Source organism: Pyrus communis, chromosome 17 (genome assembly GCF_041283825.1).
Source record: "Pyrus communis isolate YQ-2024b chromosome 17, ASM4128382v1, whole genome shotgun sequence".
Classification (NCBI taxonomy): Eukaryota; Viridiplantae; Streptophyta; class Magnoliopsida; order Rosales; family Rosaceae; genus Pyrus; species Pyrus communis.
Window position 1 is genome coordinate 12,690,848 of NC_142581.1, and position 16,990 is coordinate 12,707,837.

Sequence of the window (16,990 nt, forward strand, 5' to 3'; positions counted from 1 at the left end):
ATAAATCAACCTCGAAGCCGAGAGCTCGAGCTTCACGTATATACTAGAACCTGGCCTTCATCCTTGGATCAGTGGTCTTTTGAATAATCCTCTCAGCATCAGGATAAGTTAGTGCTTGGTCAAGAGCCTCTTGACATGCCTTTGGTAGGCCGTACTGGTCATTAGCAGAATATTTCTTGTGAAACTTCTGCATGTACTTCAAGGCTTCGCCTAGAAATTGGGGGGGGTGTAGATTTTGCCAGAATTTTATTAATGGCTTTTGTGAAGGCAACGAAGGAAGTTTGCTTTCCGCTTCCTTCCTGAAGTTTTCGAAACAAACCTTCATTTCCACATGCCAAAGAAGGAGTTTGGTGCGCTTCTCAGATTCTTTTATTGTGGTCTCAAAATTGTGATTGATCGCCTTCTTTCCCTGAAGTAATTCGACCCGTGGGGGTTATCAGTCATCTTCGTTATCAGTTATTTCTTTCGACTGCCATTGGCAGCTGAGGTAGCCCGAACCACTTGTCGACGGGCCATGTAGTCTATTCGCCGGCACCGAAGTTTCTGTGATTTAGAAAGTAAGGTATACACGTCTGTAGGAGAATTATAGCTATACCATCGTTGGTCGTATGGCTTATGCGGTTTGAAAATTTTCTGGCTCGCAAAAGAACTCGAGCTGCTGGAGTTACGCGCATAATAGTCCTCTTTATAAAATGGTGTGTCGAAATCAAGGCACTGTCTGGCTGAAGGTGACCTGTCAATCCATGTTTGAGGGCCAAGCCCATCGAAAACTCCCTAGTGTTGGCCTGCACCGAGCACCTTTTGAGGTGTTGTTGCGGCCGTAGGAGGCAGTCGTTGTATTGTAGCCTAAGTTGGTTTCTCTTTTAGCTCAGTGAAGATAACATTTTCCTTGCACCGACTACATAAAATCATCGGCCCATCCGTTTCCTCTATGCTGGAGTCTACCATGGGGTCAACGATAGCTGAAAATAAATCAATCTTGAGCCGTGGTTGAGAGTTTTACTTTGGGACGTGTTGCATTGGAACGAACTCTGCCTTTCCTTTTCCTTTATCCCCAGGCAGAGGAGCATCTACCATGTTTATTGTCACCGTAGGAAATGGGTCAGTGTCAATGCCCATTTTCTTTTTTGGAAACTTGAGTTTACCGTTGTCAATCCAGCTTTGGATGACATCTCGAAACACGACACAGTTGTTTATCGTGTGCTTGTTTGAGTTATGGTACTTGCAATATGTTTTTCCTTTCAATTCTTCGACCTTGGGGATATTATGCCCAGGCTAAAATTTGATAATTTTGGCAAGTAGCAGTTGATCAAAGATGGCGTCGGCCTTAGTAATATCAAAAGTATAAACTTTTGCTGTTTTGATGGTAGACTCTTAAAGGGTTGAGCGAGTTTTGGCATCTTTGGGATTGGCATGAGCCAACACCTTGCATATATATGGTTTGTCTATTACTATCTTGCCTGTGTCTATACTGGTATATTCTTCAGCTTCAGCTGATGCATAATTGACCGTGGGGTTTTTGTAGAATGTTCCTTGGGATGGGGACTTTGAGGCCTTCTCTTCTCAGAGTAAATAGTCATATTGCTCGACATGTTGAGCTAGTTCGTACATGTCACAGAAGTTTACCCCCAGGAATTTCTTTTTGTATTCCATGTCTAGCCCATTCAAAGCAAGCCTAACAAATTCGACTTCAAGAGAAAGTACTCGACACTAGTTTTTGGCCTATTTAAACCTTGTAAGATAATCCATTTGTGACTCATTAGATGCTTGAGCCATCTTAGCCAATGAAGAAACTGACATTTCCATTCCTGGCCTATAGAATTGCTCATGGAATTTTTTGCCTAGTTCCTCCCAACTTTGGATGGAGTTAGGTAGGAGGTTGATGTACCACACGAATGCTGAGCCTGTCAACAAGAAGTTGAATAGTCGTAGTTTATGGAAGTCACTATTAACATCTCCGCATTGCGCAGTAAACTGAGTTACATGTTCTAACAATGACAGGGACGATTCTCCAACAAAAAGGCTAAAACTGGGATTTAAAGCCTTTAGGATATTCAAACTTTTCTACATAAGCTAGGTATGGATGGATGAATTTTAGGAACTTCGGCCCTTTTTTCAAGGCCAGATCGATCATTCTTTGGACCTCGATCATATCGACTGATGTTGTTTTTGCTTTCTGGTCGGATTCATCTAATCTACTGCTTGATCCTCCTCTTTTTTCCAAGTCGATCGTTTTGAGCTGAGCAGATCTTGTTTCGGCCTGTATCGTTGATAACGGATTACTCTTAGGTGGCAGTTATCAAGAACGATCGGCGGGTCCACCTTCGTAAGCTTTACTAACCAATAGTTCGAGCAATCTATTATGTGCATCACCATTACTACGTATTACCTCAAGTATGTTTTTTACTTCTCGGTTGAAAATCTGAGATTGCTCTTCAAGTCTTCTCAGGAGAAACGATCTAGTCGGTGGATCAGAACCTTCACCACCATCCTCATCGCAATCCTCTACTATCTTGTCAATTAAAACTCCCTTGGTTTTGTTAGAGGTTTCTGCATTATGAGGCTGGCCGCCGAGGCAAACTTTCTTTTCTCTGCGTGCCGCACTTGTGGCCTCAGGTGTCACGGCAATAGGAGGATTATGTGCTTGTGACGAGTCATCTTGTCCTAGGTCTTGGACTGGAAGGTTGGTCGTGGACTTTCCCATGATTGTTTTCTTTTTAACCGATCGTGTCTCAATGGTCATAAACTTCTTAGTTTTAGCACTGGGTTCCACTGGGCATGCCAAAATATTGACCCTAAAAACTACCAAGCCTACGTGGCGCGCAGACCAAGTAATTAATAAGCTAACTACGTCATTCAGTTATGTGCGGGGTGTGCCAACCCATCGGCTGAGCTCGATTGGGGAGTAAAATATGTTGATGTTGAGTTGAGCACACTGCTGACTTCTTGATCTTGCTATTGCAGCCGAGGAAGGAACACGTCTCAACCTTCGGGTTCTAGAGCCTGAAGGCAAGGTTGTTAGTTTTACGAAGTTCAATATTAGATTCGGCCTTCAATGTGCCAAATGTAGGAACCTGGTAACACCTCACTTCACCGAGAAGGCTAATGAAATGACCTCTACCAACAAGGACTTGAAAGTCCTTATCAACCGAGACTTGGATAGGTAATCACTCGGCCGAGAAGCAGTGATGTTTGTCCAAACTAAATATGCTCCTTGATCAGCTAATTCTACAGCTCCAGTGTTGTTTATTCAAACTAAAGTTGTCGCTAGTTTTCTTCACAGTGTTGTTTATCCAAGTTAAAGATGTGTCGGCGGGAAAAAGAAAATAAAATTCTCAAGGTTGTTGAGAGGTTTTGTGTAGAGCGAGGGTTTGTGCAAGGCAATTTGTGTGTTGAATTGGAGAAGCTTTGAATGATGCACTCCCCCTATATATATAGCAGCGAACCTACCCCTGGCCGAACCAAAGATGTGTCTGGACTAAAACTCCCAAATCTAATCTATGTAGGATTCGGCCAATCCTAGTTTTGATAGGTTTTTGAACCAATCTCTATAACAAATCAAATTCATTTCCGAGTTCTCATCGTCTTCAACTTTGAAACCCTTTGTTGCACCAAAACTCAACTTCTTTGCCCTTATCCAAATCAACCTCCTTACAACAAGACTCGACCGACATGATTGGGCGGCTTATGGCAGCTAGAGGACCCATAGTAATTCTAGAATGGCACTAGACCAAGAACAAACATGAGCTTGGCCCAATATTTATGGGTGAAAAAGTTGACGATTTTGGTAATTAAAATCATTTTGATAAAGTACCTTCCATTTATGATAAATATAGATGATCAATTTGATTAATTATTTGCAGAGAAAATCTTAAATAATGTTATACCAAATAAATGATCTGATTACTGACATGTGTACAAGTATAATAAGAGTTCGTTAATTAGTTACAAATAGGGGTACAACTTGGGTTGGGCCAATCCGAACCCACCTATGTCCAATTCGACTTTAAACCCGAATAAGTGGATTTTTTTTTTAGTTATAACCCGCACGAACCTAACCCAATTTCAACTCGTTCATTGATTGGGTTGAGTTGGGTTGATCATTTGCCCATCCATCCCCAACCCAACCCAACTTGACTAACTAAACCCAATCTAACCAGATTGTAACCCATATCAATTAATGCTCATACTAAACCCAAGTAAGTCAAGTCCAAAAACCAACACGTTTTCTAATTTTTTTTTAATAAATTACCCTTTATAATTACTTAAGCATTTAGGGAATAAGAGGCTTTGATTAATCAATCAATATTTGTAGTCTCTAAATCCTAAAGCTTTATAGTAGATGGATTTATGAAATTAAAGTTAGCTAGCTTTGATGCTATTTGGCTTAATTTTTTTAGGAATTCTTGGAAACTAAGTTGCTACAATATTAAACTTGAAAAAGTTGGGCAACCAAAACTCAATCCAAGTAAACCTTAACCTAATTAAACCTGAGCCCAAATGAACCCGAATTAAACCCAACCCAAACCCGAGCCCGAATTGTAAAAGTTAGGTTAGGATTGGGTTGACCTTCCAACCCGCCCAAGCCGTCCGACTTGCACCCCTAGTTACAAATGGATGGATAATTAAGAAGTTGAACCTGAGAGTGCACTTAAACATTGTTCCCTTGTTAGAATGTATTAAAGATTTAAACAACATGGTTGTAGGATCAAAGTTTGACAAGCATCACGAAACAAGGATAAGAAGGATGAATGGTATTAACATGCAATGATTGGAGGCATGATGGTTCTGAGTATCACATGAAAAAAAAATTAGAAGTTCCATCATAAAACTAATTGGCAACATGGAAAGTAGCTCAATCTCTTATTAGCTCTTGCATGGTTTGGTTTGTCACTGATGTGGGACTTTGTCCTCACATTTTCACATGTCCCCTTACTTTTCAAGCCTAACACGTGGACAACATGAATTGAATGACTTGGAGCACGTGTAGCCGTTGGGCTTCACACATGGGCTAACCTACTTTGGTACCATGAAGAAAGTTGAGGTTCCACCATAAAACTAATTGGTAATATGGGAAGTAGCCCATTCATTCTCAACATTCCCCCTTCACATGTGACAAATTTTCAAGAATAATATGTGGACAAGACAAACCGGGTGACGTAGAGCGTTTGTGGCCATTGAGCTTCACACGGGGGATAACTTGCTATGATACCATGAAGAAAGTTAAGGTTTCACCATACAAACCAATTGGCAATAGCAACCAACCTCTTACAAGCTCTTGCATAGTTTGGTTCCTCACTAATATCAGACTTTATCCTCACATTCTCACATCACAAGGTTGTCTTCCACTCTCTCTAGTTTGTAGTGCTCCAACAAGAATATTGCTTGCTCATAATGGAACCATATTCTTGTGAGAGCATGGACATCTTTATCATAGCAATAAGGATTCCTCTGAAATCGCCTATTGTAGTTATTAGAAGGATAAACCAAATCACCATTAACCTTAATGTTGTTCCACCAAGGCATGTACAATGTATCTTACAAAATATGGTTTCAAATAGTCAACTATGTGTCTCTTGGTTCCATGATTCTTTCCAATTAGTATTGAATCATGTTGAAGGTAAATAACTTGTCTTAAAAGTTACTTGTCTTCCAAGCAATTTGATTCATAAAACATTGACAACTCACCATGAGTTTTAGATCTCTAAGAGCATCACCAATATAGTCTCTAAATAGGGATAACCACCGTATAAAATGGCTATAAAACAAATATGGGGACAAAATGAATCTCCAATGGATTAAATAGTGAGGCCCTAAAGTATAAGGACTGAAGGGAAATAATGAGATTTATGTGGGATTTCAAGTGACTAGCATGCATATACAATTCTAAATTTATATACATAAGCAATAGAAGCATATTATGACATATTATCAAAGCTATAGTCATGCAAATCCCCTTCAAGAAGCATAGGTTCATATATGATTCATCAAACAAAATATTGAAGAACAAAGTGAATGTTGAGTTTTATACCTCTTGATCTAGACTTTAGACCAAGGATGGACCACCTCCAAGCTCTTTGTTCTTGGAACTCCTTGAGTCTAGCCTCCCTCCTTGCTTCCTCCACCTTGATAGATTTGGAACTCCTTTGATTCTCCTTGAGTCTCCAAGGTATAAGACCTCTAAAGACCCACACCCACTAGTGTAGTGAGATGGTTGTTGGAATAACCAAAAGGGAGAAAAGATGATTAGTTAATTTTCCCCTTTGGTGCCCGGCCTTGTAAGTAGGTAGAGAGAGTGACTTGTTTTCTCGTCTTGTTGAAAAGAACACACAAAACCCTAATGAAACTTTTTCATTAAACTTTCTTTATAAATGTCAAAGAAGTGAGTCAACAAATTGACTCCTTCTCTCTCTTCTTTCTTTAGTAATGGCCGCCCCTTAGTGTGGGTTTGGACTTTGGCCTTGTATCATCTCAAGTCATTCTATGCTTGAATAAAAGGACCCAATGGGCCTGAATGAACCCGAACTTTTCTTTAAGTCCTAAACGATCTGATTTCTTTAGACTTTCCAATTAATCATAACACTTAATTAATCCAATTAATTAATTCCATCATCCTTTAGTTGTCTCACCACAAGAGTGTTTTGGTGTACAATTATTTTAGGTTCTAATTAGCAAGGCAGTGAGGTGATTGGTACCAATCCAATTGATTAGTATTAATCCAATCACTTAGTGACTTAAAACTTACTTTTAATTCTCCTTCTTCTTTGATGACTACTTATTTAATCATCTAGAAGAACCCACAAGCCATGAGTGACATCTCATCATATATCATGGCTACCCAAGTTAATGTAGAATTTGTTCGGAGAACCTATTCAGTTGGAATTACAATGTAATTCGATCCTTCTCTAATACAATACTCACAATCACTTTACTAAGGTATGGATACTTAATGTCCAACCCCTAATATGATTATATCAAGTTATATGATTCTATTGAGTCGTATAGGAACACTTTCCATCATTATGCTCGATATTTCGGCCGAAGATTCCCGAATCATATCTAAGAGTATTCATCCTCTCATAATGAGGATTAGAGATCCCTTGTTGATCATTCACTTGCCTCTGAGAATAAATCACTGACCCCAACAATGCATAGAACATATCCAAGATGAGATGTGGTCACGTCTCATTATCAAATGATCAACAACGTATCCCCAAGACAACTATGATGTCTCAGGTCAAAGGATTACTTACATTATTCCAATCAGTAGAGTTGCTTGACATGTGAGCAAACCTCCATGCAAGTACTCTCGTTTGATTGTGTTCAGTGAATTCATTCCCTTAATGAACACCTACATACTTGTCTTAGTGTCACTACGCGAATGGCATGAGACTTTCCATCCTTCCATTTGAAGGGGACATAGTATGTACTGGTCTATGTATTGTCAGTATCCCTCCGACAATCCTATGACCAGGAACCTTTTGGGCATTACGGTTATGTGAAGAAGGTCTCTGCAGCCTAACATCATTAGATTACTTCTTCCATCGATCCATTGTCCATGGATTCACTATTTAGGATGTATATCATTTATTAAGATAGTCCTAATGAGTGACTTTGCCTTTTTCTGTATTAGAGTCATCTATACATACAAACATTGTCCTAAAAGGTTTCTTCCAAAGATTGAATTTCAAGGCATATCTCCAACAAGGACCCACCGGGTACATAATGTATGTACTCACATATAGGGACGGCATAGGGACACAACCTTGAGTGGAAAACGGGGCCCACAATGTTGATTGAAGTTTTTAATGTTTTTAATTTACTAAAAAAAAGGTTAACATAAACAAAAAATGTGCAACTTGAGTGGAAAAGGAAGTCCACGATCTTGATTGAAGATCTTAATGCTTTTAATTTTAGTACTTTTAATTAAATAAAAAATGCTAACTTAAACAAAAAATATGCACCTAATCAAAGAATCACATAAAATCATAAAAACTTCAAATTTAGACATTCTACCATTAGGACAATCCCATTAGAGGCAATATTCCTTCAATGACATAAAGATTCTCTTTAAATCCTTAAATGAGTACTCAAAGGTGGTGGTGTGAGTCCCTAAATAGGGACTTCCATTAGAGATGCTCAAAGATAATTTTGAGGTAAATTTTATGCTTGCACATGTTTGAGCTTTATTTACGTGTCCAACAAATCATAAATATTTTTTATTTACTTGAAAACGAAGATGCTTGCATGTTATTATGATTGGAAAAGTAAAAACTCTTTTGATTTCTATAATATAGAATCAAATACACATATGACAAAAGCCTGACATATACAATTTGAGAAACTTTCGTGCGGTGGAAGTAGTTTTCCCCTACTTTCCCAAATAAAAAAGGTCAAAGCTTTAGTTAGGTAAGGGTTTGACACTCAATCAACTAACTAATTAAGTTAATCAGATTATGCGCCTATAATCCAACTTAGATTCGTCTGTAGTTAAATGTGGAAGCTGCATTGTAGTTTAATTTACTTGGTCTCCAAGCAGTAAGCACACTACATATATAACTTGCTTACTTTCAACCAGGAGCTCCCCGTGTGCGAGTTGGTAGCCCATCTGACTTCCATTCTTTTCTTTATTGATACTAGTATGTATGAACACATTTGTTTTAGAAAATGAGAAGGAGAGAGGGGGGGGGGGGGGGGGAAGGAGAGAGAGGTTTTTGTTTTTTTATTTTATTTTGTATTTCTAATTTTAAATATTAGAGATATTTTAAAATCACCTGTATGTGAGGTTTTAATAAAATATAGTAAAATTTGGACCTGTGAAATTATATTATTACCCATCATTTTTTTTTTTTGTATGATAGAAGATTAAGTTATCTTTTCATCCTTTTTTTTTTGACAAAAAAAATTTCATTAATTAATAAAGATAATACAATCTCAGCATCATTGATTTCATGTATGCTCGCCAACTTTGAATTCAACAGAAATGGATTGCATCGGTTTCAAATGTCAATCTATTAGTATTTTTTTTAACATTTTTTTTTCTTTCTGTGTAAGGATATATATTCTATATTTTTTTTGAGGAAATATATTCTTTATACGTATTATATCTTATCATTATTCATTTGAAACGAATTTAAAATTTCTTATTTATAAATAAATAAAAATATTATTAAATTGTATTACCGGTTTCTTTGAAAGTGACAAATGCACCAATTTTTTAATTCGTGGGTTACTCGAAAAATCAATACTTAATCAGATAAAATCTAATTATGAATCTCTAAATGTCGATGATGGTGGTGGATTAAATACTTCAATAATTGGCGTTGAAAAGGTCAAGCCCGCCATTTTATATTTTTAACACCAAAAGTTCTCTTGTGAGATTGCAAGAAGCTTCAACAAATATATCACCACTAATAAGTAGTCAAACATTTTGGACCCAAAAGAGAAAGTAGTCAAAGTCTACGTACTGCATAATAAAATTGCTTGATTCAGGATATATTAGTCAAAAAGGGAATGTAATTTATCGTTTCATTGATGTTGATTGTTCATTTGAGGATGAGTTTCCAGTTTGTGCGGGACATTTTCGGCAAGGTTTTTATCGATGCCCAATACACTATTCTCAAGATGTACGTATTCTTTATTTGCTTAATTAATACAGTACTTTGTTTCAAAAAAAAAAAAATTGCTTTGTTTGCCTTCAAGATTTATCATTGATTGCCAACTTATTGTGAAACTAAATCTATCCTATTTTCTTCAATAAAGGTAATATTATTTGTTAGAAAAAAAAAAAAAAAAAAAAAAAAAAAAAAAAAAAAAACCAACAACAACAACTCAAATGGTATCTTTTGATCTGTCAAATAATTTTTTTCCAAGTTTGAGTATTACCTCATAAATGTAATTTGAAGGGTAGAATCAAAACTTGGAATCTAAATGCACTTTTAAATTTAGAGGCGTTTTGATACAAGCGTCTGGTTTTTTTTTTTTTTTTTTTTTTTTTTTTTTTTTTTTTTTTGTTTCATTGATTAAACATTTGTTTCTTTTAAGAATTTGATCAAATATCTTTTCTATAATTTCTATAATTTTATTATAGGTAAGTTTGATTGTACCATCATTTGATTATATTGGTACGTTTGATTACCTATAATATGGGTACATTTGATTTCATCATACATTGGAATTTCTCGTACATTTTGTTTCTTGGTACATTTGGAATCTAAATGTACCATAAGTTTTAAATACGCTATTTATATAACTAAAGATATTGTAAAATCTCACAAGGATATACACAATCACATTCCTATCTAATTTAGGACTGCAACACTCCTCTTTGAGCGTGTAAACATGCCAAAAAAATGTCGCATCAGGTTTTCAACTTTCAAACAAATAGTTGATGACATCATCGACACAATGAGAGAATGTGAATCTCAAAACAAACAGAAGAATACATAAGGGTAAAACTTACAAAATCTCACTATGGTAAGACCCATGATAGCATAAAACACAAATAGTCTAAGGTGAAAAATGAGAGTTTGCATTAAGTCAAAACTTCCTTTATGATGCCAGTAGACCACACACACAGATAATACCAGCCCAGGATAACTACCTCGTTAAAACTTTTTTCGGTAGCAAAAATTCAAAAAGAAAAAAATGATCCTAATCATAGGAAAAAAGAGTACATTAAGATCAAGTGAGTATGTTTCTAGATACTCCCCTTGAGTTTGACAAAACTTCCAAATGAAAACTACAAGCAATTCAAATCAGATAATTTACTAATTCCTTGAACAAGCTTCGGGAAAGTAGACATCGACAATGACTTCGTAAAGAGGCTAGCAAGGTTGTCTTGAGAATGGATTTACTTGACTTCAATCTTCTGATGCTCTTGTTCCTGATGTGAGAAGAAGTATTTTGGCATAATATGCTTGGTGTTGTTTTCTTTGATGCAACCCTTCTTGATCTGGTCAATACATGCGTCGTTGGCTTCATAAATTGTTGTAGGATTGTGAATGACGAAAGTAAGTCCGCAAGTGTGTCGAATATACTCCATAACGACTCTTAGCCAGAAGCATTCACACATAGCTTCATGTAGGGCAAGAATTTCATCATGATTCAAAGAAATCACAACTAAGGTCTGCTTGGTTAACCTCCAAGATATTGTGGTGTCTTCAACAATATTAGTTTGAGAACGTGCCTTATGCAAATTAGATAAATAACCTGCATTAGCATAACCAACAAGGTGAGAATCAACTAGAGGATCAAGGGGACGCAACGGTTTCACTTGAGGATGCATAGAGATTGAACAAGCCCAAATTTGCAGTACCTTTGAGGTAATGAAAGATGTCTTTAACACTAGTCCACTGTTTACATGTAGACATGTTGCTATATCTTTTTAAAAGATTAATAGTGAAGGGGATGTCTGGTCTAGTGCATTGAGCTAAGTACAGTAAAGCGTCAATTACACTCAAGTGGAAATTTCAAGCTTCAAAACCTCTTCCTCATCATTTTTAGAACATGAAGGATCTTGTTTTTCAACAAGTATGCAAACGACCATAGAAGTATGCGAACGTTTCTCTTTATCCTCATTGAAGCGTCTAAACACCTTATGGATGTAGTTCGATTGATAAACCATAATACCACTTGAACAATGCTCAAGCTCCAGCCTTAGGCAATATTGATGTTTCTTAAGCTTTTCGAAAGTCCCAATAAGATTCTTGTCGTCAACATAAACTGCAGTTGTCACAAATCTAGAACGTGAGTTCTTAATAAACACGCATGAGCATAATTCATTATTCATATATCCCTGACTAACCAATACTCACTCAGACAGTTATACCACATCCACACATATTGTTTCAATTCGTAGAGTGAATGCCTCAATCTAATCAGAAGGATGTTCCGTAATCTAGAACTATTTAATCCAATCAATATAAGTCATTCGGGAACTTTCATATAAATTTCCGTATCAAGATCCCATAGAGATACGCGGTTACCACTTCCTAAACTGCATACTCAGCTTTTAGAAAACTACTAAACTAATAAGGTAGCAAAACATTATAATGTCCATTACAAGGGAATACGTCTCCTCATAATCAATTCTCAACTATTTTATACGCTTCCTTACGAAAATCCACTTGTAGCTTATAGGCTTCACATATGGATGTGTAGGAACTATGGGCCCAAACACCTTGTGTTTTACAAGTGAATCAAGTTCAACCTCGATTGCTTATTTCTAGTTTAACCAATTAGTTTTACATCGACATTCATCAACGGAATGTGCTTCAATGTCATCGCTTAGCATGATATCAATAACTATAATGTATGTAAATGCATCGTTGACTATTATCTCATTCCGATTCCAAACCTCATCCAAGCATAATAGACCGAAATCTCACAATTCTTGGGAGTAGTTTCGTCTTTTTCTAAACACTTTTGTAATGTAGAATAACCTTATGCGTTGGAACAATTGAGTAGATGATGGTCAGATTCATACTAGTTTCACTAGGGTGTTTCGTAGGCTTCCTCTTTCAAGGTTGTGAATTCTTCGAATCAACAGGTTTACCACGGTTAGAGGTAGGATTAGATGATTGGCTAGTCGCAATGCATGAAGCCGTGTAGCAGATGCGGCCAACCGTTCTATAGGGGTAACTCATCCTTCAGGGGTGATGCTTTGACATATGTGAGGTACATATATTCTTACTGACACGTTTGCAGCTGATATATGTGATTTCTTCACTTTTGCTAGTTCATCAAGTATGCTTTAAGCAACGCTTTGTAGATCTAAAATATGACGCATTTAGTTCCAGACTATTGAGTGCAGGGATCTAAATGAGATATATTGGGGGTAATCCATGACAATTTGCAATGTTCTTTAGAAACGTTAACGTTTTTATCTTCCCCTAATGACGGGAAAACTGTCTTATCGAAGTGACAATCAACAAAACGTATGGTAAAGATATCATTTGTCAAAGGCTCTAAATAGCAAATAATGGATGCTGAATTATAACTGACATAGATTCCAATTCGTATTCGTCTCTGAGGACCCATTTTGGTATGTAGTGGCCGTGCTATTGGCATATACACTATGCACCCAAATATACGTAAATGCGAGATGTCAGGCTCATACCCAGTAACTAACTATAATGGTGAAAATGACTGGGTAACAGTAGGCCTCAGATTGACCAATATAGCTGCATGCAAAATTACATAGGCCTAAGCAAAGACCGGGAGATTAGTGCGCATGACCAAGGCCTAAGCGATCAATTGAAGGCACTTAATGAACTTTTATGCTAGGCCATTTTGGGTGTGCAAATGAGGTAAATGATGTTCAAATTCAAACCCAACTAACATGCAATGATCGTCAGAAGTCTACGACATAAACTCTCCAACATTATCCAGAAGAATTTGACTTAATCGGATAATCAGGGTGGTGAGCCTAAGCTTAATAATTTGTGCTAGAGTTTCTCAAATTCAGCATTGGGTAGGATAATAGGAAAACAAGTGACCAACATGTTGATGCATCAACTAACACCATAAAATACTTAAATGGACTACATGTTGGTTCAATAGGTACACAAATATCCCTTTAAATCTGCTGAAGAAACTTTGAGGGGTCATGGATGATCTTTGTATTTGAAGGTTGAGTTAACAATTTCGCCAAAGATCAAGCTTTACATGGCATATTCTTATGAATGATTTTGAAATTTCTGGTAAGAGGATGCCCTTTAGATGAATGAGGATACAACGCATCATATATTTTTCTTAATGTTCTAAACAATCATGCCAAAGTAAGCAAGTACTCTGAAACCCAGACTTCTGGCTGGTAACATAGCAAGCGTACATGGCTCATATTGTTGAAACATATAATCCATTCTGAAGGTGTTCCATCTTCTCATGAATATGTTTCTAGCTCTATTCGTATGAAATACAAAGATATTGCAAAACATTCTCATCAGTGGTTTCAACATGATAGTTATTCTCTCGAATATCCTTAAAGCTAAACGACATTAGTCTATAACGAGGTGAGAAAAAAAACCTTTTTAATGGTTAATTTAGTACCACTGGACAAAATGATATTGGTAATGTCATACCCTTCAATCAAGTTGGAGTGACCTGAAAGGGTTGTCAGAGGTGAAATTTTAGGTACAAAGCTAGTAGAACTATCTGCCAGACGACTAACTTTCCCACAAGATATAGCTAGAAATAAATTAATTGAATTGGTCACATGTATAAGGAAAAATTCAAATTCCATTCATTCAGTTAATTATCAAGAAATAGTATCTATAAAGTAATTATCCAAAAGTTTAAAACAAAAAACCCAAATAAATAATCCAAATACATAGAAAATTGTTTGAAAAATTAAACCATGAAAAATAGGGGGTTCGACCACTTGTGTGTTCAGCCATTAATGTGTACAGCCACTAGGGGGAACTCGACCAACATGTTTAAAAAACTGAGTAGATGCCTCTTGAAAATCATAAATCTCGGTGGTCCTTTGGGATTATCCACTGGTGCAAATTTTGTCTCAATCTCTAACGACATGAATGATACTTATCAATAGCGTCAAAGGAAGCTTAGTAAGCACAAGACCAACGTTCTTTGGACCACAGTGGTGACATATATCAAGATCAGTATAAGCTTTGCACCTATTCTTGAAGTTAGAAGTCTTTAATTGATTAAAGGAACCTTTAGTTCCTTACCGCAATATGGTGACGTTCACGCAATAAGGAACCTTTAGTTCTTTACCACAGCATCAGGAGCATGCTAGACAGGGAGAAGATAGAATTTGTGATTATATGGTAATGATTTCTCACCACATTGTCCCTTTATTTATAATTGTGAGGAATGGAGAAGAATGGAGAATCCTTGTCTTTCAAGTAATACATGAAAACTAGGAAACTCTCTAAACAATATTATAGAATGCCAAGGATTTATACAATCACATTCCTTACTAATTTAGGAGTGAAACAGTTCTAAAATAAGAGTTAAAAAAATAAAACATTTTGTTTCAGACAACAAGAACGATGAGATTTTTTGTTTTTTTTTTTCTTTGTTTTTTTGTTTTTTTGGTTTTTTTTTTTTTTTTTTTTGTTTGGAAGTGGGATCTGACAAGGATCACCAACGAGGAACTTTTATTAAAATAAACACATACTTACAAGCCAAACCAAGACCCAATTTATTCCTAGAAACAAACAAAGAGCAGGCCTAAAAACAAAGAAAACACAAAAAAAGAGCTCAACAACAGCGACCTCCAAACAAAAATGAACAACCGAGAACCATCCACTGTGGTCGTCACCGCCGATTCAAGAATCAGCCAGCCACCCGATTCTCCGTCCACCGCAGATCATCACCTCTATAGGTGCCAACTGCACACAGCCATCAACAAGAGATAGTCGGCGAGAGAGAAGCCAACAATCAGAAAGAAACTCTGGGAAATTCCCGAGCAACACCACCGGAAACGGCAGACAACAAGGAGAACATGGTGGTGTGGGAGACACCCGAGCCGGATACAACACCGGAACTCTACACACAAACTCAATAGAAAACATGCCTAAAAAAAAACGAAGCAAGGAAGGGCCATGAAAAGAGATATCCACGGGGGTTGAAGAATTGGGAAAGCCACAGAGGAAAATTGGAAGAACCAGCAGCAGATGGAAGGGGAAAAGAAAGAAAAAACAAAAACAAAAAACTACCCACCGATCCTAGCCGTAGCTAGGACCGGCATCAGTAAAGGAAAGTACGATCCTGATCGGGATCACTGACACAAGAAGGTGAGAAGCACCCTCAAACAGAGGGAAGATCCTGAAAGCGAGAGAGGGTTATGGAAGGAGCCCTTTCGTCACGGGTATAGATAAAATAGCTCTTTTCCATTTTTTGTTTGGTTTAGTGGGCTAAAACAAGTATAGTGTGCTAAGATTGACTACCACACGCATGTTAAGGAAAACAATTTTTACACTTTTTTTCCATTCGGCACATTTCTTCCTTTGGGGTGCAAAATTTCAACATACATCCAAAGTATAGCATCATGAGGATTCCAGGAATGTTTTATTTCTTTGATACTATATATCTTTCTGACCGTTTCTATCCGGCGGTTTCTGCCAACAAAAAAAAAAAAAAAAAAAAAAAAACATATGTAATGTGCCTTTTTGTAAATTACACATTTTGGACAATTGAGGAGAATGATTCCCTTACCACATCCACATGCCATATGATTTTCAGTATCTGTTGCACCAAAAATTACAGCCACATATAGCATCATTAATGAATGGATTAATGTAATTTTTTTTTTTTTTAGTTTTAATCTGTACTGCCTACCATATGGACTGAATTTTATTTTAGAACAATAGGGTAGCCAGAAGGCTAATACTGTGCATGTGCATGGCTGGACCATTTTTATGAAATGTGCTGCTATTCACCTATTCATTTTTATCTCCTATAGATCCCTTGTTAATATTTATTTTTTGATATTTTTCAATTCATTTGATGAAATAGTAAAAAAATTAAGTAAAGTGAGTGAAGCAAAAAAAAAAAAAAAAATGTGAATAACACTTTCCTTTTTGAAATGATGAATTCTTTTAAAAAAAAACTCCTTTTTAAATCCAACTTTTGTGCACTCATTAATACAAGTTTGTTTATTTTTCAATACCTTAAGGAAAAAAAAAAAAAAAAAGGTCCGAGAATAAAGCAATTTTGATATGACAATATAGTACCGATCTATACTTGAAATTGTGAGAAGAAAAACATTGGCAAATAAAGAAGAGCCTTAGAAATTCAGAAATAGTGATGTTATTCTTACCATAATTTTATATCACAGATAAGTTGGACAAGTTACATCATTTAATTTCAATCTTTTTATTAATTAAAACACTTAAATAATTTTAGGTGACAAAAGAAAATCCTCGTTTATCACAATCATTATTTAATTAATAATTTTTTTATTAATTATTGATTTACATTTTAAAGTTAAATGTTAATTAATTTAGATGATGTAGCTATC